Raw genomic sequence first — 27,148 nt, forward strand, 5'->3', positions numbered from 1 at the left:
CTAGGCTGTACCCCTCTACTTTAAAACTTCCCATGGAACTACAAAAACTGAAAACTGTTGATTTCTCACACAGAAATAAGGAGGGTGAACAGTCAGAGGTCATGGTTCCTGTAGGTACCAATGACATGGGTAGGATGAGTGATGAGGTTCTCCATAGGGAGTTAGGAGCTAAGCTAAAGGGCAGAATCTCCAGGACTGCGATCTCAAGATTGAGACTGGAATTAGGAATATTATACAACTTAATATGTGCTAAGGAGTTGGTGTATGAGGATGGGCATAAGATCTTTGGATCATTGGCTACTTCCAAGGGAGGGTGTGACCTGTACAGAAGGAATGGTTTGCATTTGAACAGGAGATAGACTAATATCCTAGTGGGATGGTTTGCTGATACTGTGTGGTGGGGTTTAAACTAGAGTTGCAGGGGAATGGAAATCAGAGTGCCAGAACAGATAGTGGAGAGGTTCTGGAGGCAGATGTTCGTTAGACCTCAGACAAAGTCAACAATCAAAAGTTTGAGCATGCTGCGACTAGTGTCCTGAGCACATATTTCAACACAAGAAATATCACAGGAGCTCAGAGCATGGATCATCACCTGGAATTATGACATTGCAGTCATTAGTGAAACTTGGTTACAGGAGGGGCAGGATTGGCAACTCAGTATTCTGGTGTAGTATTGTTTTAGACGTGACAGAGTGGGGGGGATTAAAGGAGAAGTGGTGATATTATTAGTCAGGGAAGATGTCACAGCAGTGCTCCGTCAGGACAGACTGGAGTACTCGACTAGTGAGGTTTTATGAGCAGAACTGAGAAATAAAGCCATGATCAGGTTAATGGGGCTATATTACAGACAACCCAGCAGTCTTCGGGATTTAGTGGACCAAATGACCAAACTGTTGCAAGAAACATAAGGTTGTTATAGTAGGTGACTTTAACTTTCCACATATTGACTGGGAAACCCCAACCATAAAAGGACTAGATGGGATAGTTCGTCAAATGTGTTCTGGAGCGTTTCCTTCATCAGTATGTAGAAGTCCGAATGACAGAGCATACAATACTGGATCCTATTAGGGAATCACACAAGTCAGCTGACAGAGGTTTGTGTAGGGTTTGCTTCCAGTGATTACAATGCCATAATTTTCAAAGGAAATATGCAAAGAGACAGGCCTGGTATGCAGGTTGATATTCTAAATTGGAGAAAGGCCAATTTTGATGGTATCAGAAATGATCTAGCAAGTGTGGATGGGGACAGGCTGTTTTCTGGCAATGGTGCACTGGGAAAGTGGCAGGCCTTCAAAAGCATAATTTTGATAGTGCAAAGCTTGTGCATGGCGGACAGAATAAACCGTAAAGATAGCAAATGTAGGGAACGTTGGTTTTCAAGAGATATTGATTAAGAGAGAAAGGTGCATAGCAGGTATAGGCAAGTAGGAACAAATGAGGTGCTTAAGGGAGTACAAGAAATGCAGGAAAACATTAAGAAAGAAATCAGGAAGGCTGAAAGAAGGCATGAGGTGGCTCTATCAGACAAGGTGACAGAGAATCCTAAGGGATTCCACAGATATGTTAAGAGCAAAAGGATTGCGAGGGACAAAATTGGTCCTCTGGAAGACTAGAATAGTAATCCAAGTGTGGAGCTAAATCAGATGGGGGAGATCTTAAATGCATTCTTTGCATCTATTTTTACTTCGGAGATGGATACAAGGTCAAAAGATGTGAGGCAAAGCAGCATCAACTTCATGGACCCTGTACAGATTACTGAAGAGAAGGTGCTTGTTGTCATGAGGTAAATCAGTGTGGATAAATCCCCAACCCTGAAGGTGTTCCCTTGGAACATAAGGGAGGCAAGTACAGAAATTGCTGGGGCCCTAGCAGAAATATTTAAAACATCCTTAGAGACAGGAGAGGTACCAGACGATTGGAGAATAGCCAATATTGTTTCACTATTTAAAAAGGCTCTAAACAGAAAACAGGAAATTATAGGCCAGTGAGTCTGACGTTAATTCGGGAAAATTAGCAAAAGGTATTCTTAGGGACTGGTCATATAAGTATTTGGATAGTCATGGACTGATAAAGGACAGTCAGCATAGCTTCGTGTGTGGTACATCATGTCTAACTAATCTTGTAGAGTTTTTCAAGGAAGTTATCAGGAAAATGTATGAAGGTCAGGCAGTGGATATTGTCTCCATGGACTTCAATAAGGCATTTGACGAAGTCCCTCATGGGAGGCTAGTCAAGAAGGTTCAGTCACTCAGCATTCAGGATGAGGTGGTAAATGGGATGTGACATTGAGAAGCCAGAAAGTTGTAGTAGAGTGTTGCAGGACGTTGGCAGACCCTGCCGAAGGGTCTCTACCTGAAATATCGACTGTTCTCTTTTCCATAGATGCTGCCTGGCCTGCTGAATTCCTCCAGCATTTTGTGTGTGTATTGCTTGGATTTCCAGCATCTGCAGATTTTCTCTTCTTTGTGACTTTGTATATAAAATAATGTTTGAATTTCCAACAATACACTTGACCTACCACTAGGATGACTTCTTATAAGACTCATCAAAACTGAAAAGGAATTGAAACAAAATACAACCTTGTATGGACAATTTCATCCACCCACTGTAAGCCTAACATGATGGCAACCAATTCTACTGTCTATACTGGTACTGACTAGTAAATCATTACTTTATTATTACCTGTAATTCAGGCACAAAAATACACACCAACATTTCCAGTTAAATTATGTTTTGGTCCATCTTTAAAAATGGATAACATTCCATAATTCTCCTGAATTTATAGATGAACCAGCAGACATAATCTCTTGTGTCAGATTGAAGAAAATACTTTAGAGCTGGATCACACTTCCCATGATCCCTAGTTGCAAGGATCTGGCAGCTGCGGCGTCTGCAGGCAGCCATCGTTGGATATATACATAGATCTCCTTTTGAACCGAAACGTGAAAAACAACAACCTCACATTTTCTAAAGAGATAAAGTTCACCAGTACTTTGACTTTTAGATAAACTTGAATAACTCATACTGTGTTCCCTCCATTGATGATGAGGTCTCTGTAGGTCAGGGTTGACCATGGATGTTACATGCTAGCTGTCTAGATATGCAAGCCCGGGCAGTACAGTACGGAGAGGAAGCTGTTGTCCATGTAGCAAGCTCGCCCTCTCCACACATCTGATGAACCCGAAGGAACTGCAGGGACTGATACAGTTTGGCACCAGCAGCATTGCAGGAGTTGCCAGTCAGCATTGAACTCAATACAGGACTGTCTTAGGGACCCCAGCTCTGGATTTTTCCCATGGGGTTTACTCCCAAAGCATTCCTGTGAGCAGATATACTGTAGCTACAAGACAGCAGAGGTTTGAGATCAGAGTTTTTCTTCTCCTAGATGAGTTACGAAACACAGCTGACGAGCCCGAATGAAATTATTAATATAGATCGTAAATGTAACTAGCACACCACTATTTCACAATTTTCTATTTAGGTTTCAAAAATCAATTTGTTGTGTCGGGTTCCATTGTATTTTTTTAAACAATGTCATTGTACGTTCTGCTAATATTGTGTATATTTAGTACAAATTAAATAATGTTAACATGATGTTCGAAAGCAATCATTAATGGTTATGAAAACATTTAACATCTTACTATTCAAATATAAGAATCAGCACTTGCTTCCTGTTCACTGCACTTGGGTGGTGAAAACATTTCCACTGAAGAGTTATCAAGTATTATTTTAGATCTAATAAAATACCATTTAATATCTAATTGAAAGCCTTTAGTGTGCTTTATGTGTGAAATGCACATAAATAGTGTTTCAATATCCTTTAAGTTGTTCAAATTTCTTTGAGATGTCTCACTAGTCATGAAATGGGATCAAATACTTCAAGATGCAAATAACTTCAGCTCAATTGTCATTTTCTGTGTGTAATTCAACACAATTTGACATCACTATGGTGTTGACAGCTCATTTTTAATTGATAAATGTGGTAAATATGTACTATATAACTTATTTTTTTCATTTACAATAAAACAAACAGTAAGCCCTGCACTCAAGCGTAAACCACACACAGCATGATATGTCCTAACTGGGAAAGAATATTTTACTCTCTGATCAGGCCTGCCTCATTTCCCATTGCTGATGCTGAAGATGTTTCCTTCACTCTGATTCACTGCCGAGATTGAAGAGTCTACTTTGAAGCCAAATCACGTTTCCCATGATCCCTAGTGACAACGACCTGGCACCTGCAGCGTTTGCAGGCAGCCATCATTGGATATTTACATAAATCTCCTTTTGAACCAAAATGTGTAAAAGCTAATCTAAACGTTTTTTAGAAAAAAATTTTGCCAGTACTCCAATCTTTAGCATTTCCGCAAATTGCGTAAATGCAGCACTTATTTAGTGTAATAAAAATGCAGGAAATATAATTTCTGGACAGAAATTATAGTTTGGTGTTAAAACAAAGAAGTTTTAAGTTCAGATATGGACAGTACTTTGGCACAACTTTTACAAGGTATTGCCTGGTAGTTAAATTATAGGAAGACTGGCCTACTTGGATGGTGAGGAACTTTGCATAAGCCACGCTACCCAGCGCCGATGCCTTTACTCGTGAAAATCTAAAGCATCCACATGTAAAACATGTCAAATTACTGATAGTCTCAATCTGCCAACAAGCATAAATGAATTCACATGGACATCATCAATTCATGCTCACCTTTCCTCACCATGCCCAGTCTCAGGGAGGAACTCAATTCCAACGCCCCACCAGCGTCTTCAGCAGAAAACAAAATGGTCTCCCCACTATCCTGCGCATGCGTAATGACATCACTGTCTCCATTAAAGGCACAGACAGCTATTGTAGCATTACATGGATGGATGCCTAAGTACATTTTTAATGATACTGAAGAAGATCCGACAGTCACCCAGTTATATTCTCCCCTGCATTCAAATAATCGTCCTCAATTACTCGCTCACTTCAAGGGTACTTTTAACCTCCTTAACTGCTTCTCTAAAGAAAACTGAACTGAGACTAGCCAGTATCTCAGAAACTGCTGCTGGACTTATGGAGACCTCATCAAGGACTGACCTTGGTTCGCGATGTGGGTTGGGGTGCTGTCCAGCATTTACTTGTTTACTCCTGCAGAGTGCTGCTACAAGAGGGCTTCCGACCTCTGCCCCTGCGTTAGCTGTCCTCAGCTCCCCGTCTCAGTTCCAGGTGTCATATTTTCGGAAGCTATGCTGTCTAGGCAAGGGTCAAGACTCTGTGCACCCTGTTCTGACATACCTTTTATCGCAATAATACCATTTTCTGAACCCTCAGAATCTGATTCATGCCCCAGGGATGAGCTGGCCTGGGTTACTGGAGTTTGCAGTCTCCTTCGGGTAGCTGGAGCAGGATGGTTCTCACGGGGCCTGATGTCTACCCTGTTCGCCCTCTTGCTAGACCCACCCTCCCAAGGTTCCACAGTGTACGTGTTGCCCAGTACCTCTACCACCCTGGAGACCGTTGAGTTCCAAGCATCCTGGATCTCATTACGGCCTAATGGTCTGTTCCTCAAGTAAATCAGTGCATCCACATCAACTCTGGGACAGTACACTTTGTCCTCCTGTCAGGCAATGCGTTCTGCCGCCTTCTGTTCAGAGTATTCTTTTGCTCTGGCATGTGCATCCCTCAGTCGGCTCTGGTGTACAGCTAGCCAGTCATGTTTCCAGTCCACCGTCTGTTCTTGCCCCAGCAGAGCATCCGGGGGAAGTGGGGATCCATCCCAAACAACAGATAGTAAGGTGAATACCCGGTGGTTGCGTGAGGTGTTGCATTCTATGTGTACACCAACTCGGTAGATGTTCTGGTCATCTGCGCTAATTTTCTGGAGGCAACGTTCGCAACAGATCATGCATCGTCCTGTTGCAACAGGACTTGAGACACCTGTTTCTTTTCTACAGACCCGCATATCATAGATAGGACCATGCCAAATTCATATAACTGGACTAGAATTTTTCCACAATTCGTCTATTTTAAAAATATCTGGAATTTTGCTTTGGAACCAACACATACAAGTTCAGTTATTGCTACATGTTTTTACATTTCGATTCAGAGGTCACCCAGGCACAGCCTGTTGAACATAAAAGAAAAGAAGAGGATTCGACTAACCAGGATTCAGGAGAAAATGAAGGTAATATGATTGTTGGGACACACAATTGTTGAAAACTTTGTGAGCTTTTGCTTGCATTGCAGTTTCTGTAGATTACATACGATTATCTTTTAGTTGATTCTGAGAATAGTGTCACCATTATTCAGTAACCGGCACACCCAGAAGATTGCTTAAATATTCAACTTTCCTACCAGCACTGAGCTTACATGTTAATTCAGAGCATCGCACACCATGGATGTAAACATGCAAAATCTGTCTCACCATCACAATCCATGTTCACTATATCACAGGTTCCTCACATATCCTTTCTTTGATTTCAGATCCGAATGCACAAAGCACAGGAAGAGAACCAGCCAAAGCTCGAGATAAGTTAAGGCACAAATTTTATGAAATGAAAGCAGAAAAACTGCACACATTTACAGTATTTTGTCTGTTTCTTTTTCTTGCAATTGCATAATACCTAAAGTAGTTGAAGCAACAATTAATTGTTGTTCCTCTACTATGGCCTGCAAATTCTTTATCCCAAGCAATTTTCTGAAGATATTTAAACGCAAACAACTCTTAAACTTTTCGATGATTTTAAGTTCCCTGGCCCCCACCGCTTTATTTTCACCTTGGATGTCCAGTCCCTATATACTTCCATCCCCCATCAGGAAGGTCTCAAAGCTCTACGCTTCTTTTTGGATTCCAGACCTAATCAGTTCCCCTCTACCACCACTCTGCTCCGTCTAGCAGAATTAGTCCTTACTCTTAATAATTTCTCCTTTTGCTCCTCCCATTTCCTCCAAACTAAAGGTGTAGCTATGGGCACCCGTATGGGTCCTAGCTATGCCTGCCCTTTTGTTGGGTTTGTGGAACAATCTATGTTCCGTGCCTATTCTGGTATCTGTCCCCCACTTTTCCTTCGCTACATCGACGACTGCATTGGCGCTGCTTCCTGCACGCATGCAGAACTCGTTGACTTTATTAACTTTGCCTCCAACTTTCACCCTGCCCTCAAGTTTACCTGGTCCATTTCTGACACCTCCCTCCCCTTTCTAGATCTTTCTGTCTCTGTCTCTGGAGACAGCTTATCCACTGATGTCTACTATAAGCCTACTGACTCTCACAACTATCTGGACTATTCCTCTTCTCACCCTGTCTCTTGCAAAAACGCCATCCCCTTCTCGCAATTCCTCCGTCTCCGCCGCATCTGCTCTCAGGATGAGGCTTTTCATTCTAGGACGAGGGAGATGTCTTCATTTTTTAAAGAAAGGGGCTTCCCTTCCTCCACTATCAACTCTGCTCTTAAACGCATCTCCCCCATTTCACGTACATCTGCTCTCACTCCATCCTCCCACCACCCCACTAGGAATAGGGTTCCCCTGGTCCTCACCTACCACCCCACCAGCCTCCGGGTCCAACATATTATTCTCCGTAACTTCCGCCACCTCCAACGGGATCCCACCACTAAGCATATCTTTCCCTCCCCGCCTCTCTCTGCATTCCGCAGGGATCGCTCCCTACACAACTCCCTTGTCCATTCGTCCCCCCCATCCCTCCCCACTGATCTCCCTCCTGGCACTTATCCGTGTAAGCAGAACAAGTGCTACACATGCCCTTACACTTCCTCCCTTACCACCATTCAGGGCCCCAAACAGTCCTTCCAGGTGAGGCATCACTTCACCTGTGAGTCGACTGGGGTGATATACTGCGTCCGGTGCTCCCGATGTGGCCTTTTATATATTGGTGAGACCCAACGCAGACTGGGAGACCGCTTTGCTGAACATCTACGCTCTGTCCGCCAGAGAAAGCAGGATCTCCCAGTGGCCACACATTTTAATTCCACATCCCATTCCCATTCTGACATGTCTATCCACGGCCTCCTCTACTGTAAAGATGAAGCCACACTCAGGTTGGAGGAACAACACCTTATATTCCGTCTGGGTAGCCTCCAACCTGATGGCATGAACATTGACTTCTCTAACTTCCGCTAGGCCCCACCTCCCCCTCGTACCCCATCTGTTACTCTTTTTAATGCACACATTCTTTCTCTCACTCTCCTTTTTCTCCCTCTGTCCCTCTGAATATACCTCTTGCCCATCCTCTGGGTCACCCCCCCCGTCTTTCTTCCCGGACCTCCTGTCCCATGATCCTCTCGTATCCCCTTCTGCCTATCACCTGTCCAGCTCTCGGCTCCATCCCTCCCCCTCCTGTCTTCTCCTATCATTTTGCATCTCCCCCTCCCCCTCCAGCTTTCAAATCCCTTACTCACTCTTCCTTCAGTTAGTCCTGACGAAGGGTCTCGGCCTGAAACGTCGACTGCGCCTCTTCCTATAGATGCTGCCTGGCCTGCTGCGTTCACCAGCAACTTTGATGTATGTTGTTTTCTGAAGATATTGCCTGCTTAATGCCTGGAAAATTCAGAACTCTATTCCATAGCAAAGTTGAATAATCTACATTGCACCAGATTATCTGAAGATGATTCCTTGAATACGGTCCAGTCCACTGATTAAAAGCAGTCATGTAAATAATCCACATCCTGCCTTGATCATTTATTCATGGCGCTTGCTACTGGGGCAGCACTCTTTATTCTCTGACTATACTCTGCAATACAACAGAAATGCATGAAATCACAACAGACAAACAGCTGTTTAGAAAGTGTCAGAAATGTCATGCCTCTGTCAATGTTGTCATCGATACAAATTAGCGGTTTTCTTCCAGCTTCTGTAAATTGCATGTGATTGCCATCTCTTTATTCCTGTGAATGTAATCAGCATAATTCCCTTACCATCACACACAAGGAATATTTCCCTAAATTCCTCAAATAAAATATCCTTATATTGATAACAGTTTTGAATGGAACAGAAGAAAAAATAAAACCAAATGAACATGCAAATGAGTTAAGGGTGTTACGTACCCCGTAACTGGGTTGCCAAACCAGCAGAAATGGATCACTCAGTTGGAGTCTGGAGTACTAGAACTAAGAAAGTTTTATTAAAGAAACAAGCAACACAGTAATCGAAAGGATAATAAATGCAACAGTTCAGCGATGATAAACACACATGTGCACAGAATTAAGATAACAGCATCAATCAAGCTCTATCGTTGTCTAGGGGTAAATGACCAAATTTCAAAGTGACTCAAAGTTCAGTCCAGTTTCGTAGTTCAGTTCGCAGTAATCGTTGCCATGGCGATGGACAACGTGGGGGAAGAGAGAGAGAAAACAGGAACAACTGATCATTCAGAACGGCTTCACTCACAGACCGGTGATATGGCTCACAAGCAACTTTTGGGCGGGTCCTTGGTGATGTCACCTGAGGTCACCGACTGTGACCCCTCCTCCAGATGCAGTCGATCCTCTGCAGTGAACCCGGCACCCAGGCAAGGGCGGACACACACCGGGTTCCCGCTGATCGTACCTTTCCACCCTGGCCGTTGTCTGATACTTCTCACCCACTCGTGAGAGGCGCACCGCTTCCAGGGTCTCGTTACCTCGGGTGGCGTGTGTGTCCTGCCTTAGTGAACCAATCCCTTTTTATCCCCCTGCTGGGGTATCGCCTGTCCATCACTTCAAACAGTTCAAGGTTCAAAGGGGGGAGCCGCTCCAGACAGCTCTCTCTCCCACGTCCCTTCATTACACATCTCCAGATGCTGCTCCATTGTTCCTTATCTCTCCTTCCCCTGAGGGCAGGTGGCAGACCACTTGCTGATGTCACTGATGCTAACCCAGGCCAGCAAACACCTTAATTTTATGTGTATTCTCGTCACAAAGTAAGGAAAAGCCAGTGAAAAAACTGCAGTAATATTATTTACAATTGCAAGGCTTCTGTTGTAAAGAAAGTGAGATTCACTTTTCATTAATCCCTTAAAAATTCCTGTTGACATTCCCTGCTTAATGTCTGGAACATTCCTGAAGATACTGTATATATTCCATCTGCCAAGATATCTGCGACAAGGTAGATTGTTGAAATTTGCAACAGGACTCGAGGCACGTGCCTCTTTTGTACAGACTTACATATCATTGATAGGACCATGCCAAATTAGCATAATCAGACTGGAATTATTCCACAATTCCTCCATTTTAAAAGTATGTGGAATTTTGCTTTGGAACCAACACATTCAAGTTCAGTTGTTGCTACATGTTTTTACGTGTGGTAAAATTCTGGCTATGAATCACTGTTCTTTCACTTTTACATTGCCTGAGTTGATAGAGACACATTTCCTTTATTTCGTTTCAGAGGACACCCAGGCAAAGGCTGATGAACATAAAAGAAAACAAGAGAAGGCAACTAATCAGAATTCAGGAGAAAATAAATGTTTTCTTTCATAATATTCTCTGGGACACACAGAGAATTGTTGAACAAATCATGAGTTTTTGCTTGCATTTATGTTTCTGTAGATTACACCTGATTATCTTCTTGGTGGTTCTGTGAATACTGCCAGCATTATTCAGTAACCAGCGCACCCAGACGATTGTTGAAATATTCAAATTTCCTACCAGCGCTGAGTTTACATGTTATTTGAGAGCATTCATGCCTCTATTCCAATAGCAATGTTGAACAATCTATATTCCACCAAATTATCTGAAGATGATTCCTTGAAGATGGTCTCGTCCACTCATTGAAAGCAGTCATGCCTCTATTCCAATAGCAACGTTGAAATATCTGCACTACTGCTGGTATGTTCATCTTTGCTACTGGCCTGGAGTCATCAGTCTGTTCTCTCCATCTCTGGGAACTGTGGATGGAACATGACAAATTGGTGTTACCACCACTATCAGACCAGAGTTATTCCCCAATTCTTCAAATACAAAACTGTGTAGAATTTTGTTTTGTAAGCTGCACATTCGAGGCATAAAACAACAAATCCTGATGCCCTCCTTATCATTTCAGGGGATTTTAACCAGGCCTCGTTGAAGACGCCTCTAAATAATTATTTCCAATAAATCACTTGTAGTACCAGAGGAACCAACACATTGCAGACCGCTGTTACACCTCCTTCAGAAATGCTTACCGTGCCACCCCACGCCCACAAATTGGAAAGTCTGTTCAGCTGGCTGTACTTCTACTCCCTGAGTGAATGCAGAAATTGAAGACTGCGAGACTTCTGGTAGAGCTCATGGAGTGAAGTTGAGTTCTTAACTCGCTCCATTACCTCTGAGTTTTTCTTTTTATGATCAGCTATATTTTAACTAACCATTAAGGCATCGACTGTAACAATACTTTGAAACAAATTGGGCTCTTTGATAATCGGATGCTTTTAAGGTCTGCTATGTCTAAGAATGGAAAAAATGGGAAGGACAGCAAACCTCCGGTTAGACCGAAAGGTACCGATTTTCCTCCGACTGAACCACTGGTGACTTTGAAAGCTATATCGGATCTAATTCAAAGGGAAATTTCAATCTCTATTACGGAGCTGATTCGTGCAGAAAGTTCAATTAATTTCCAGAAAATTGCCGATTCAATCGATAAAATACAAACATCTATTACGGAACATCAGTCGGCTATATCTAATCTTCAAAAATCCACGCAACAAAGTGAACTCAAGATGGGGAAAATTGAAGAAACAATTAATGTAATGAAGAAGAAACTTGACTTTCTGACCTTTAAAAACTCTGACTTAGAATCCAGAATGCGACGGCAGAATCTTCGAATGATTGGGGTGCGTGAAGCTGCTGAATCTGACAACTCAATGAAGTTTTTTTCTCAACTTTTAAAAGATGCATTTCCTACTGTATTTCCTGACCAACCACTGTTATTGGATCGTGTTCACAGAGTTCCATCATACTCGTCTAAGTCAGATAAACCTCGACATGTCATCTTACATTTTCATTACTTTCAAGACAAGGAGAAACTATTTCGATTCGTTTGATCTAAAAGTTACATTGATTTTTTGGATCTTCATTTTTGGTTTGTGGAGGATTTCAGTAAACCAATTTGGGATCAACGGGTTCGTTATAGATCTGTGATGTCGGAACTCTACAAGATGGATTTAAAACCAGTGCTGCTTTACCCAGCACGTCTAAGGATTCGTACGTTGGATGGAGCCCTCCGTTTTTTTGAATCTCCATCGGATACCCAGAGTTATCTAGATCAATTTTCACCTTCAACATCTTAATCGTAATTTTTAACTATCTCCGTTTGATCGGAGGTTGTGAATCTGTCGGCCTTAATTTTTTTTTGCCTTACATTGGCAGAAAAGTTTATTTTTGATTAATTAATATGGTTGCTAAACTTTCTTTCTATCTGCGTCATTCCTTTCTTTTTCCCAGGGGATTCTGGGTGGTTATTCCGTCAACGTCATTCTACGTATTTCCTTTGAGGCCTTAAATTTTGTAGTTTTTAAATCTACTTTTTTTTGTAGGTTTTCATAGCTAGTTTATGTTAATATTTTCATTTCTTTTTTTGTTTATTCATAGGGTCTGGGGTTTGTTGCGTTTTTTTATATTTTCTGGCTTTTTCTTTGTTATATTCAGTGTTTGTTTTCATTGATTTACTTTTTTTATTCTTTTACTGTTTTATAACTAGCTGATCTTTTTTATATTTACACTTTTTTTAGGGAGCGTCTATCGGAAGTCATGGGGGTAGTTTTAGTGCTTGCTTCTTTCTGGCTGGTCTGTTTTAGATTTAGCCTTTGGGTCAAGGGGTGGTGGGAGGGGTTTCACGTTTTAGTTTCTTTCTTCTTGGGCTATGTACACTATTGAAGTATTGGTTGCGTTCTCCTTCCCGGTATCTCTTATTTGTTCTGTTCCCTTTCCGGGTTCGTGGGTCGAGCCTATCGTCAATCCTCCTTGTTGCGGGTTGACTTTAGGGTTTATGGAGTCTATTATTAATTTTGTCTCCTGGAATACTAATGGTCTTAACCATCCTATTAAAAGGAAAAAAGTTTTTAAAGTGTTCCGGAGACTTAAAGCACATGTTCTATTTTTACAAGAGACCCATGTGCAGAGGGGGGACAGACTACGTTTTTTTAAATTCTGGAAGGAACAACAGTTTCATTCGAACTCTAACGCTAAGATTCGAGGCGTCTCTATTTTTATAGACTCCTCAGTTACCTTTATACAACATGATATTATCTCTGATCCGAATGGTAGATTTCTACTGGTTAGTGGTCTACTATTTAATAAAAAGGTAGTTTTGGTTAATGTTTATGCTCCCAATATGGACTATCCGGAATTTTATAAATCATTATTCAATCAGTTTCCGAATTTGAATGAGTTTTCATTGATCTGGGGTGGAGATCTTAATACCTGTTTATTTCCAGCTTTGGACCGTTTGGCTCCTCTACGGACCTTACCTAATAAATCTGCAACTTTGATTAATTCAACGGACATTTGGCTTTTTTTGCATCCTCAGGAAAAAGATTCTTCTTTTTTTTCACATGTTCATCATTCCTATTCAAGAATTGATTATTTATTTATTGACTCTCGTCTTATTTCTTCAGTGATTAAATGTGATTATGACTCTATAACCATTTCGGATCATGCTCCACTTAAGTTTTCCATTAAAATTCAGGCCAATACACAAAATAATAGACAATGGCGTTTTAATTCGCTGTTGCTTCAGGATTCAGACTTCGTTAAATTTATGAATGAAAAGATTGATCATTTTTTTACAATCAACTATACAGAGGATATTTCTGTGAACATTCTTTGGGATACTTTTAAAGCTTATATTCGCGATCAGATTATCTCGTATTCTGCTGCTTTGAGGAAGAAACTGAAGCAGGAGGAGTTGGTAATTGCGGACAAGATTAAGGAAATTGATAAGAAATATGTTACAGCTCCCTCTGAGGAGTTAAATAAACAAAGAACTGAACTTTAAATGGAACACAGTTTATTACTTTCGTCCTCGATTGTAAACCAATTAAAGAAAACATGAAGTGAATTTTATGTACACAGTGACAAAATTGGCAAACTGTTGGCTAACCAATTGAAGTCTAATTATGCTAAATCTCAAATTAATCAGATTTATAATCAAAATGATCGACTGATACTTGATCATGCGGGGATTAATCAAACCTTCTTTGATTTTTATTCTTCCTTATATCAATCAGAGTCTCCTCGAGACTCTAAATATATGAATGATTTTTTAGATAACCTAGACTTCCCTGAGATTTCACAGGATATGTCTTCTATTCTAATCCCATTACCACTGATGAGATTAAGAATGTTATTTCCTCTATGAACCTGGGGAAAGCTCCTGGCCCTGATGGGTTTACCGCAGAATTTTATAAATGTTTTGCACCTTCATTAATCCTTTGGTTCTGTAGGGTTTTCGAGGCTTCATTAAAACTTGGTAAACTTCCCGTATCTTTCAATAGAGCGTCAATCTCTCTAATATTAAAGAAGGATAAAGATCCTTCTCAATGTGCATCTTATAGACCAATATCTTTATTAAATGTTGATTCTAAAATTTTTTCTAAGTTATTAGCAAACAAATTAGAAAAAGTACTTCCTTTTATTATTTCGGAAGACCAAACGGGTTTTATTAAAGGTCGTTACTCTTTTTATAACATTCGCACACTGTTAAATATTGTTTATACCCCCTCACAAAATGTTCCTGAGTGTGTTATCTCTTTAGATGCTGAGAAAGCTTTTGATAGAGTAGAATGGCCTTACTTATTTAAGGTGCTTGAAATGTTTAATTTTAGCTCGAAATTTATATCCTGGATCAAACTGTTATATCATTCTCCTGTGGCCTCGGTCCGTACTAACTCTTTAAGCTCACCTTTTTTCCCTCTTTTTTGAGGTACTCAACAAGGTTGTCCTCTTAGTCCTTTATTATTTGATATTGCATTAGAACCTCTTGCAATTGCCATTCGAGAATCTCCAAATATTACTGGGATAACTCGGGGCTTAAAGTCCCATAAAATATCACTTTATGCTGATGACTTACTTTTATATATTTCTAATCCTCAAAATTCCATCCCTGCTGTTTTAGAGTTATTAGCACAATTTAGTCTCTTTTCAGGTTATAAATTAAATCTTAGTAAGAGTGAACTTTTCCCGATTAATAAACAACTTCCCTTATATCATAACTTTCCGTTTAAATTGATTAATAATTATTTTTCATATCTTGGGATTAAAATTACTTGTAAACACAAAGATTTATTTAAGATTAACTTTTTATCCTTAATTGACCATTTTATTCAACTTTCATCTAAATGGTTTCCTTTATATTTAACTTTGATTGGTCATATTAATGCAGTTAAGATGTTTTTTCTGCCAAAATTTTTATATATATTTCAGGCATTACCGATTTTTGTTCCAAAATCTTTTTTTGATAAAGTTGACTCAAAAATTTCTTCATTTATTTGGCAAAATAAAAACCCGAGACTGGGTAAAATACATTTACAGAAAGCTAAGAGAGATGGAGGTTTAGCATTACCTAACTTTAGATTCTATTATTGGGCAATTAATATTCGACATATGAAATTTTGGTTACTTGACCAGGATATACTATCCATTCCTAAATGGGTAGCATTGGAATTACAATCTGTTCAGGGCTATACACTTGGCTCTATTTTAGGTTCCTCTCTTCCTTTTGATTTGAAATGCCTCAAACAGGTATCTAACCCGATAGTTAAATATACCTTACGTATTTGGTTTCAATTCAGTAAATTTTTTGATCTTAACCAATTTGGGCTAGCGATTCCTGTTTTAGGTAACATATTTTTTCCTCCCTCTTTTACGGATCGTGCTTTTCAAATTTGGAAGACTAAGGGTATTTCACGGTTTTTGGATTTATTTTTAGATGGTTCCCTTATGTCTTTTGAACAATTATCTAATAAATATAATTTATCAAGAATACATTTTTTTAGATATCTACAAGTTAGAAATTTCCTAAGTACTATACTTTCTTCCTTTCCAATGCTTCCTCCTACATACATTTTAGATACTATAATTAACCTTAATCCATGTCAGAAAGGTGCATCGGCTATGATTTATAATATTATTATGAAACTTAGGAAAGTTCCATTTGATAAGATTAGGGTAGATTGGGAACAGGAATTGGGTTCTATCATTTCTGTGGATGACTGGGGGCAGATTTTACAATTAGTCAATACTTCCTCTATCTGTGCTAAACATTCCCTAATTCAATTTAAAGTTGTTCATAGAGCACATATGTCCAAAAATAAGTTAGCGCGTTTTTACTTGCATATTAATCCTTTTTGTGATAGATGTTCGGGGCAGATAGCCTCTTTAACTCATATGTTTTGGGCTTGTCCTACTCTGGAAACTTTTTGGAGAGACATTTTTAATATTATCTCAAAGGTATTAAGTATAGATATCTCTCCTCACCCTATTACTGCTATCTTTGGACTACCTAAAATTTCCAGTAATCTTTCTCCTTCAGCCCGTAGAATGATTGCATTTCTTACTTTAATGGTGAAAAGATGTATCTTACAACATTGGAAAGAGCTTAATATTCCAACCACCTTTTTTTGGTTTTCTCAGACGATATTATGCTTGAATTTGGAGAAAATTAGAAGTAATCTTTATGATTCCTCACTTAAATTTGAACAGACCTGGAGATCTTTTATTCAATATTTTCATTTAATGTAATTTTTTTTTCTTCTCGTTTCTGCTCCATATTTATATACCCTTCTTGTTTTTTTTATTGTTTTTAATGGAGGTCGGGTTTGAGGACGTGATTTTAAGTTCTTTAACTCTACTTGGTTCCAAGTTAGCCCATTGCTTCGCTTTGCTTTTAGTTAGTTGCACGGTGGGTTTTTTGGGGTTTTTTTTTTCTTTTCTCTATTGATATATATAAATTAGTATACTATTATGTTACCTTAGTATGTTATGTTTAAATTACATTGTTTGTATCATTTTTTTCTGTATTAATATCTCCTGTAATTTTATTATATTCTAACAGTGTATTAGTGCCTATATGGCTTACCTTTTTGTATACTTATTCAATAAAAAGATTTAAAACAAAAGAAAGAAAGAAGACTGCAGCACTAGTAGTGCGAACCAAGAGGGTATAGACAAGGGAGGTGCAGGAGCGCTTGCAGGACTGCTTTGAATTGATGGACTGGACTGTATTCAGGGATACATCTTTAAGTCTGAATGAGCATGCCTAAGCTGTCACTGACTTCATTAAAATCTGTGTGGATGAATGTGTGCCTACGAGCTGTACATACCTAAATCAAAAGCCATGGACGAATGAGGAGGTTCGTAATCTGCTGAGATCTGTGGCATTCAAGACTGGCATCCCAGGTCTGTACAAGAATACCAGAAATGACTTACAGAGGATATCTTAAGAGAAAAGCAACAATTCCAAATGAGGTTGAAGGTGGAAATGGATACACATCAGCTCCGGCAGGCTTTGCAGGCCATTACATCCTACAAAGAAAAACCTAACATCATGAATGGTTGTGATGTTTCATTCCCAGAACAGCTCAATGCCTTTTCTGCTCGCTTTGAAAGGGAGAATAAATCTACAGCTACAAGGATCCCTGCAGCACCCAGTGACCCAGTGATATCTGATGATGGCAGCCTGTCTTTCAAGACGGTGAACCCTTGCAAGGCGACAGTCCCCAAAGGAGCATCTGATAGGGCTCTGAAAACCTGTGCTAGCCAGCTGGCGGAAGTGTTAAAAGACATTTTCAATCTCTCATTGCTACATTCGGAAGTTCCCTCCTGCTTCAAAATGGAAACAAGTATCCCAATGCCCAAGAGGAGCAGGATGAGCTGCCTCAGCAATGATTGTCCAGTGGCACTCACATCTACAGAGATGAAGTGCTTTGAGCAGTTGGTTATGGCTAGAATCAATTGCTGTCTCAGAGGGACCTGGGCCCACTGCAGTTTGCCTATCGCCGCAATAGGTCTATAGTACATCTAATCTCATTGGTTCTTCATGTGGGCTTGGATCACCTGGAGAATACAAATACATGTCAAGATGCTGTTTATTAACTACAGCTCTGTGTTTAACACAATCGTTCCTACAGTTCTGATGAAAAAGCTCCAGAACTTGAGCCTCTGTTCCTCCTTCTGCAACTGGATTCATGACTTCCTAACACAGTGACCACAGTCTGTGCAGGTCAGAAACAACATCTCCACTTCGCTGACAATCAACACCGGCGCATCTCGGTGATGCATGTTTAGCCCACTACTCTCTCTCTCTCTATGCCATTGACTGTGTGGCTTGGCACAGCACAAATGTCTTCTATAAATTTGATGACGATAGAAGTATTGTTGGCAGAATTTCAGATGGTAACCCAAGGGCGTACAGGAGCGAGATATATCAGCTAGTTGAGGGCTGTTGTAGGAACAACCTTGCACTCAGTGTCAGTAAGCTGGATGTGGACTTCAGAAAAGGTAAGACTAGGGAACACACACCAGTCCTCATAGAGGGATCAGAAGTGAAGAGAGTGAGAAGATTCAAGTTCCTGGGTGTCAATATCTCTGAAGATCGATCTCTGACCCAACATATCAATGCAGATACAAAGAAGGCACGACTGCAACTATATTTCATTAGCAGTTTGAGGAGATTTGGTATGTCACTAAACACTCTCACAAGTTTCTACAGGTGTACCATGGAGAGCATCCTAACTCACTGCATCACTGTCTGGTATTGGCGGGGCGGGGGGTGCTACTGCACAGGGTCAAAATAAACTGTAGAGAGTTGTAAACTTAGTTTGCTCCAGCATGAGCACTAGCCTCCATAGTATCCATGATATCTTCAAGGAGCAATACCTCAAAAAGTCAGCATCCGCCATTAAGGACCCGTATCACCCAGCTCATGGCTTATTCTCATTGCCACCATCAGGAAGGAGATGCAGAACTGTGAAGGCAAACACTCAAATATTCAGGATCAGCTTCTTCCCCTCTGCCATCCAATGGACATTGAAACTAACAACACTACCTCACTACTTTTTTAATTTCAATTTTTGCAAAGCCTGCCAGAGTTGATGTGCATCCATTTACACCTTCAACCTCAAAGGAAGAGTGAGGAGGTCCTGGAGAGTGAGTATAGAGAGCTTGGCAGGAAGTTGAAAAGCAGGACCTAGAGGGGGTAATCTCAGGATTGCTACCTGTACTATGTGCCAGTGAGGGTAAGAATAGGATGCTCTGGAGGATGAACTAGTGGCTGAGGAACTGGTGTAGGGGGCAGGGTTTCAGATTTCAGGATCATTGGGACCTCTTCTGGGGCAGGTGGGGACCTGTACAAGAGAGACGGGTTACACTTGAACTACAAGGGGACCAATATCCTTTCAGGGAGGTTTGTTAGTGCTATTGGTGAGGCTTTAAACTAGATTGGCAGGGAGATGGGAAGCAGAGTGCCACAGCTGACAGTGGGGCTGGGGTTAAAAATAAATGAAGTTAAAAGTTCAAGCAAAGCCGCAAATAGAAAGGTTGTGAGTGGTGGTAAAAATCTTCTGAGGTGTATATATTTCAATGCTAGGAGTATTGCGGGGAAGGCAGATGAGTTGAGGGCATGGATTGACACGTGGAATTATAACATCATAGCAATTAGTGAAACTTGGCTACAGGAGGGGCAGGACTGGCAGCTTAGTATTCCAGGGTTCCGATGTTTCAGATGTGATAGAGGCAGAGGAATGAAAGGTGGCGGGGGGGGGGGGTTTGCATTGCTTGTCAGGGAAAATGTTACAGCAGTGCTAAGGCAGGACAGATTAGAGGGCTTGTCTACTGAGTCCTTATGGGTGGAGCTGCGAAACAGGAAAGGTATGGCCACAATAGTGGGGTTGTATTATAGACTACCCAATAGTCAGCGAGAATTGGAGGAGCAAATCTGCAGAGAAATAGCAGGCAACTGCAGGAAACATAAAGTTGTGGTGGTAGGGGATTTTAATTTTCCACATATTGATTGGGACTCCCATGCTGTTAGGGGTCTAGATGGGTTAGAGTTTGTAAAATGTGTTCAGGAAAGTTTTCTAAATCAATATATAGAGGTACCAACTGGAGAGGATGCAATATTAGATCTTCTACTAGGAAACGAATTTGGACAAGTGACGGAAGTGTGTGTAAGGAAGCACTTTAGTTCCAGTAACCATAACACCATTAGTTTCAACTTGATCACGGATAAAGACAGATCTGGTCCTAGAGTTGAGGTTCTAAACTGGAAGAAGGCCAAATTTGAAGAAATGAGAAAGGATCTAAAAAGCGTGGATTGGGACAGATTGTTCTCTGGCAAGGATGTGATCGGTAAGTGGGAAGCCTTCAAAGGAGAAATTTTGAGAGTGCAGAATTTGTATGTTCCTGTCAAGATTAAAGGCAAAGTGAATAGGAATAAGGAACCTTGGTTCTCAAGGGATATTGCAACTCTGATAAAGAAGAAGAGGAAGTTGTATGACATGTATAGGAAACAGGGAGTAAATAAGGTGCTTGAGGAGTATAAAAAGTGCAAGAAAATCTTAAGAAGGAAATCAGGAGGGCTAAAAGAAGACATGAGGTTGCCTTGGCAGTCAAAGTGAAGGATAATCCAAAGAGCTTTTACAGGTATATTAAGAGTAAAAGGATTGTAAGGGATAAAATTGGTCCTCTTGAAGATCAGAGTGGTCGGCTATGTGTGGAACCAAAAGAAATGGGGGAGATCTTAAATGGGTTTTTTGCGTCTGTATTTACTAAGGAAACTGGCATGAAGTGTATGAAGTTAAGGGAAACAAGTAGTAAGATCATGGAAACTACAGATTGAAAAGGAGGAGGTGCTTGCTATCTTGAGGCAAATTAAAGTGGATAAATCCCCAGGACCTGACAGGGTATTCCCTTGGACCTTGAAGGAGACTAGTGTTGAAATTGCAGGGGCCCTGGCAGATATATTTAAAATGTCGACGTCTATGGGTGAGGTGCTGGAGGATTGGAGAATGGCTCATGTTGTTCCGTTGTTTAAAAAAGGATCGAAAAGTAATCCGGGAAATTATAGGCCGGTAAGTTATTGGAGGGAGTACTAAGAGACAGAATCTACAAGCATTTGGATAGACAGGGACTTATTAGGGAGAGTCAACATGGCTTTGTGCGTGGTAGGTTATGTTTGACCAATCTACTGGAGTTTTTCGAGGAGGTTACCAGGAGAGTGAATGAAGGGAAGGCAGTGGATGTTGTCTACATGGACTTCAGTAAGGCCTTTGACAAGGTCCCACATGGGAGGTTAGTTAGGAAAATTCAGTCGCTAGGAGAAGTGGTAAATTGGATTAGACATTGGCTCAATGGAAGAAGTCAAGGAGTGGTAGTAGAACATTGCTTCTCAGAGTGGAGGCCTGTGACTAGTGGTGTGCCACAGGGATCAGTGCTGGGTCCATTGTTATTTGTCATCTATATCAATGATCTGGATGATAATGTGGTAAACTGGATCAGCAAATTTGCTGATGATACAAAGATTGGAGGTGTAGTGGACAGTGAGGAAGGCTTTCAAAGCTTGCAGAGGGATTTGGACCAGCTGGAAAAATGGGCTGAAAAATGGCAGATGGAGTTTAATACAGACAGGTGTGAGGTATTGCACTTTGGAAGGACAAACCAAAGTAGAACATACAGAGTTAATGGTAAGGCACTGAGGAGTACGGTAGAACAGAGGGATCTGGGAATACAGAGACAAAATTTCCTGAAAGTGGTGTCACAGGTAGATTGGGTCTTAAAGACAGCTTTTGGTACATTGGCCTTTATTAATCAAAGTATTGAGTATAATAGCTGGAATGTTATAATGAGGTTGTATAAGGCATTGGTGAGGCCAAATCCGGAGTATTGTGTTCGGTTTTGGTCACCAAATTACAGTAAGGATATGAATAAGGTTGAAAGAGAAGGTTGAAAGAGAGAAGGTTTACAAGGATGTTGCCGGGACTTGAGAAACTGGGTTACAGAGAAAGGTTGAATAGGTTAGTACTTTATTCCCTGGAGTGTAGAAGAATGAGGGGAAATTTGATAGAGATATATAAAATTATGATGGGTATAGATAGAGTGAATGCAAGCAGGCTTTTTCCACTGAGGCAAGGGGAGAAAAAAACCAGAGGACATGGGTTAAGGGTGAGGGGGAAAAAGTTTAAAGGGAACATTAGGGAGGGCTTCTTCACACAGAGAGTGGTGGGAGTGTGGAATGAGCTGCCAGACGAGGTGGTAAATGTGGGTTCTTTTTGAACATTTAAGAATAAATCGGACAGATACATGGATGGGAGGTGTATGGAGGGATATGGTCCGTGTGCAGGTCAGTGGGACTAGGCAGAAAATGGTTTGGCACAGCCAAGAAGGGCCAAAAGCCCTGTTTCTGTGCTGTAGTTTTTCTATGGCTTCTATGGTTTCTACTTATTTAACTATTTTGTATACACGTAAATACTGTACTTACTGTAATTAATGTTTTTTTTCTATTATTATGTATTGCATTGCAAATACAACAAATTTCATGACTAATGTTGGTGATATTAAACCTGATTCCGACTCTGAAGCTCAATTGTTGCCACATGACTTTTCCATTTGTGAGTCTGTGGCTACGAATCACTATTGTTCCAATTTACATTGCGGAGTTGGCAGAGACACATTTCTGACTGTGTGAGCGGCCTAGGAATGCTAATTCTGAAGTCTAACAAACATTTGACTCGAATCAGATGCAAGATCAGCAGAAGGTTTTATGTTTGATGTGCTGTGTCTAAATGAAAGAAAGGTCTGGGTAATTAGTTCAGCAGTGAGATGCAGATCTTTAGGCAAGTTAATGATTCACTTTTGTGTTGTCAAATTGGTGGAGGAGTCTGCAAGAATTCATGACTCGTAATCAAGCTTCATGGAAAGTGCTACTACATCTTGTCTCAAGCTGTGTTGTCATTTTACACCTGAGAGATGTAAAATCCCTTACATCCCTTTTTTTGAATACAGTGCCAAATTCAGATGTCACCCCAACAAACCTTGAACAACATGAAAGGGAAGAAAAGAGGTTTCATGAAATTTGCTTGCATTGCAGTTTCTGTAGATTCCACATGATTATCTTCGAGTTAATTCCTGTAAATGCTGTCAATGCTATTCAGTAACTTGCACACCTAGTGGGTTGTTTCAACATTCAACGTTCCTATCAGCACTTGAGTTTACATGTTATTTGAGAGCATTTTACACCATGGATGTAAACATGCAAAGTCTGTGTCACCATCTTTCTTAATCCCTGGTAAATTTCTGCAGCTATTGCTTGCCTAACCCCTGGAAAATTCCCGGGAGATACTGTACACCTTTGACCTAGTGGAATGTAGATTGTTCAACTTTGCCACTGGGACTGAGGCATGAGTCTCTTCTGTACATCTCTGTGTATCGTAGATGGGAACAAGCTAAATTAATGTCATCACCATTATCAGATTTGAAATATTCCCCAATTCCTTAAATTCAAAAATTTGTGGAATTTTGATTTGGAACCCAATTATTCAAGTTCTGTTCCTGCCACGTGATTTCATTTTCAGAGGATCTGTGGCTATCAACCACAGTATTATTGTTTCAATTTTACATTGTCTAAGTTGGCGGAGACACATTTTGGCCAGAAGCCCAGGAATGTTCATTCTGAAGTCTAACCAACATTTGGCTTGTATCAGAAGCTGGATCAGTGGAAAGTCTTATGTCCAATGTGCTGTGAAGGACATCTAACTGAGGTAAAGAGTGGGTAATTTGTGCCACAGTGAGATGCAGGTCTTCCGGCAAATTAATGTTTCCCTACTGTTTTGTCAAAATGGCCAAGGATTCAGCAGGAATTCAAGACTCATCAACCAGCAGCTCAAAATGGTTTGCCACATTTTATCTGAGGTGTGTTGACATTTTACATCTGAGAGAACTTCCTTTGTTTGAATACAATGCCCAATTCAGATGTCACCGCAGCAAAGCCTGATGAACATGAAAAGGAAGACGAGAAGGCAGATAATCAAAATATAGGAGAAAGTGAAGGTAATAGATCTGGTGGGACACACAGAGAATTGCTGAAAGCTTTATGAGATTTGCTTCCCAATAGTAACTCCTGTGATATCTACATAACTCAGTTACCATCACACCCAGGGGGAATGTAGATTATTCAACTTCCCTACCAGGACTTGATAATGCATGTCATTTGAAACCATTGTACATTATGTGAAGTGAGCATCACCATCATAATCCATTAAAGGTTGTACCATGTTAATTTCTTTGATTGCAGAGACATTTGCTTTCAAGTATGAATAAAATCTGGGAAAAATGCAAGATAAAGGATAGACAAGCAACACACATCAAAGTGGCTGGTGAACGCAGCAGGCCAGGCAGCACCTGTAGGAAGAGGTGCAGTTGACGTTTCAGGCCGAGACCCTTCATCAGGACTAACTGAAGGAAGAGTGAGTAAGGGATTCGAAAGTTGGAGGGGGAGGGGGAGATCCAAAATGATAGGAAAAGACAGGAGGGGGAGGGATGGAGCCAAGAGCTGCACAGGTGATAGGCAAAAGGGGATACGAGAGGATCATGGGACAGGAGGTCCGAGAAGAAAGACAAGGAGGGGTGGGGGAACCCAGAGGATGGGCAAGAGGTATATTCAGAGGGACAGAGAGAGAAAAAGGAGAGTGAGAGAAAGAATGTGTGCATAAAAATAAGTAACAGATGGGGTACGAGGGGGAGGTGGGGCCTTAGCGGAAGTTAAAGAAGTCGATGTTCATGCCATCAGGTTGGAGGCTACCCAGACGGAATATAAGGTGTTGTTCCTCCAACCTGAGTGTGGCTTCATCTTTACAGTAGAGGAGGCCGTGGATAGACATGTCAGAATGGGAATGGGATGTGGAATTATAATGTGTGGCCACTGGGAGATACTGCTTTCTCTGGTGGACAGAGCGTAGATGTTCAGCAAAGCGGTCTCCCAGTCTGCGTCGGGTCTCGCCAATATATAAAAGGCCACATCGGGAGCACCGGACGCAGTATATCACCCCAGTCGACTCACAGGTGAAGTGTTGCCTCACCTGGAAGGACTGTTTGGGGCCCTGAATGGTGGTAAGGGAGGAAGTGTAAGGGCATGTGTAGCACTTGTTCCGCTTACACGGACAAGTGCCAGGAGGGAGATCAGTGGGGAGGGATGAGGGGGACGAATGGACAAGGGAGTTGCGTAGGGAGAGATCCCTGCGGAATGCGGGGGGGGGAGAGGGAAAGATGTGCTTAGTGGTGGGATCCCGTTGGAGGTGGCGGAAGTTACAGAGAATAATATGTTGGATCCGGAGGCTGGTGGGGTGGTAGGTGAGGACCAGGGGAACCCTATTCCTAGTGGGGTGGCGGGAGGATGGAGTGAGAGCAGATGTACGTGAAATGATGGAGATGCGTTTAAGAGCAGAGTTGATAGTGGAGGAAGGGAAGCCCCTTTCTTTAAAAAAGGAAGACATCTCCCTCGTCCTAGAATGAAAAGCCTCATCCTGACAGCAGATGCGGCGGAGATGGAGAAATTGCGAGAAGGAGATGGCGTTTTTGCAAGAGACAGGGTGAGAAGAGGACTGCACTTCTTCCTACAGATGCTGCCTGGCCTGCTGCGTTCACCAGCAACTTTGATGTGTGTTGCTTGAATTTCCAGCATCTGCAGAGTTCCCGTTGTTTGAGATAAAGGATAGAAGCTTGTTTGGATATATTTAAATATAACAAAATCTAAAATGGCAAAGAAGAATGAGGCTCACACTTTCTTCATATCCCAACTGCTTCTGGTTTCACCTACCCATCATTTCAACATGTTTTGGTTATTTTTAATCACACTTCATCCTTTTTCTCTGCCTTCTTCCTCTCCTCACTCTCACCTGTCTTTGTCCCCCCTTTTCCCCCTGAGTTGCTTCCACCCATTATCCGTCAGCCTCTCTCATTCTCTTCTCCCACCTCTTTCCATCTGCCCATCAGCCCCCACCTCACCTGGTTCCACCTATCAGATTCCACCTCTGTCACACCACCACCTCTTTATATTGGCTACCCTCCCTCTCTACTCTCTGTCGTGATGATGGGTCATGACCCTAAATGTCAATCAACCCTCTGCCTCCTCAGATGGTGCTTGATCCGCTGAGTTTCTCCAACGATTTGTCTTCTTTCTACATCAGGGGCTCCCAACTTGGGGGTCCATGGACCTATTGCTTAATGGTATTGGTCTGTGACATAAAAAAATGTTGGGAGCCTCTCTTCTATATGTACCTTAGAAAGGCCTTTGATAATGCCCCACATCGTAAACTGATCCAGAAGGTCAGAACACATAGGATCCAGTGTAAGGTAGTAAATTGTATACAAAACTGGCTTGGTGGTAGAAGGCAAAGATGTTGGTGAAGGATTGTTTTTCAGATTGGATGCCTGAAGTGGTGTTCTGTAGCCAGTGTTCGGTGCAAGTTCCATGAACATTTTGCATATAATTTAATAATTTATGTTTGTGAATGTCGGTGGTATGATTAGTAACTTTTTTTTAGATTATGAAGATATGTAGTCCCCTTTTATTGTCATTTGGTAATGCATGCATTAAGAAATGATACATTATTTCCTCCGGTGTGATATCACAAAACACAGGACAAACCAAGACTGAGAAAACTGACAAAACCACATAATTATACATATAGTTACAAACAGTGTAACAATACCATAACTTGATGAAGAAAGTCCGTGAGCACAGTAAAGTTCAAAGTTTCTCAAATGTCCCACATCTCATGCAGACGGGAGAAGGAAGAAAAACTCTCCCTGCCATGCCAACCACAATCCGACTCTGAGTCATCCGAAAACTTCGAGCTCTGATCAGCTGTCCGACACCGAGTACTGAGCGGCATCTCTGCCAAACGATTCGACCTCCTTCTCACCGCCAGAAGCAGGCAAGGCCGGGGATTTTGAGGCCTACCCTCCGAAAGATTCCCGACCACACAGTAACGACAGCTGTGGACGGGCGATTCAGAAGTTTCTCCAGATGTTCCTCTGTGCTTTCACGTCTATTCTCCATCAAATCAGAATTGTCCACGGCCCCTATTTAACAGATACGATATCATTTTTCACCGGAGAGCTGCGCACGCGCGGCACGCTACCATCTTCTCCTCCCGCCGAATCTCATAAATTTTGCAGATTATGTCAAAATAGCAGGCTG

The 27,148-nt window shown here is 41.3% G+C and overlaps 1 protein-coding gene across 1 annotated transcript in view; it reads left to right on the forward strand.

The window, feature by feature from the left end:
• LOC134354206 (uncharacterized) overlaps window positions 1-6,695 on the forward strand; it is a 45,965-nt gene extending 39,270 nt beyond the window's left edge. The window contains exons 12-13 of the mRNA XM_063063099.1: window positions 6,090-6,167; window positions 6,467-6,695. The gene's annotated coding sequence lies outside the window, so the exon portion shown is untranslated. The remainder of the gene's footprint in view (window positions 1-6,089; window positions 6,168-6,466) is intronic.
• The last annotated feature ends 20,453 nt before the right edge of the window (window positions 6,696-27,148 follow it).

The sequence above is a fragment of the Mobula hypostoma genome, chromosome 11 (genome assembly GCF_963921235.1).
Source record: "Mobula hypostoma chromosome 11, sMobHyp1.1, whole genome shotgun sequence".
Taxonomy (NCBI): Eukaryota; Metazoa; Chordata; class Chondrichthyes; order Myliobatiformes; family Myliobatidae; genus Mobula; species Mobula hypostoma.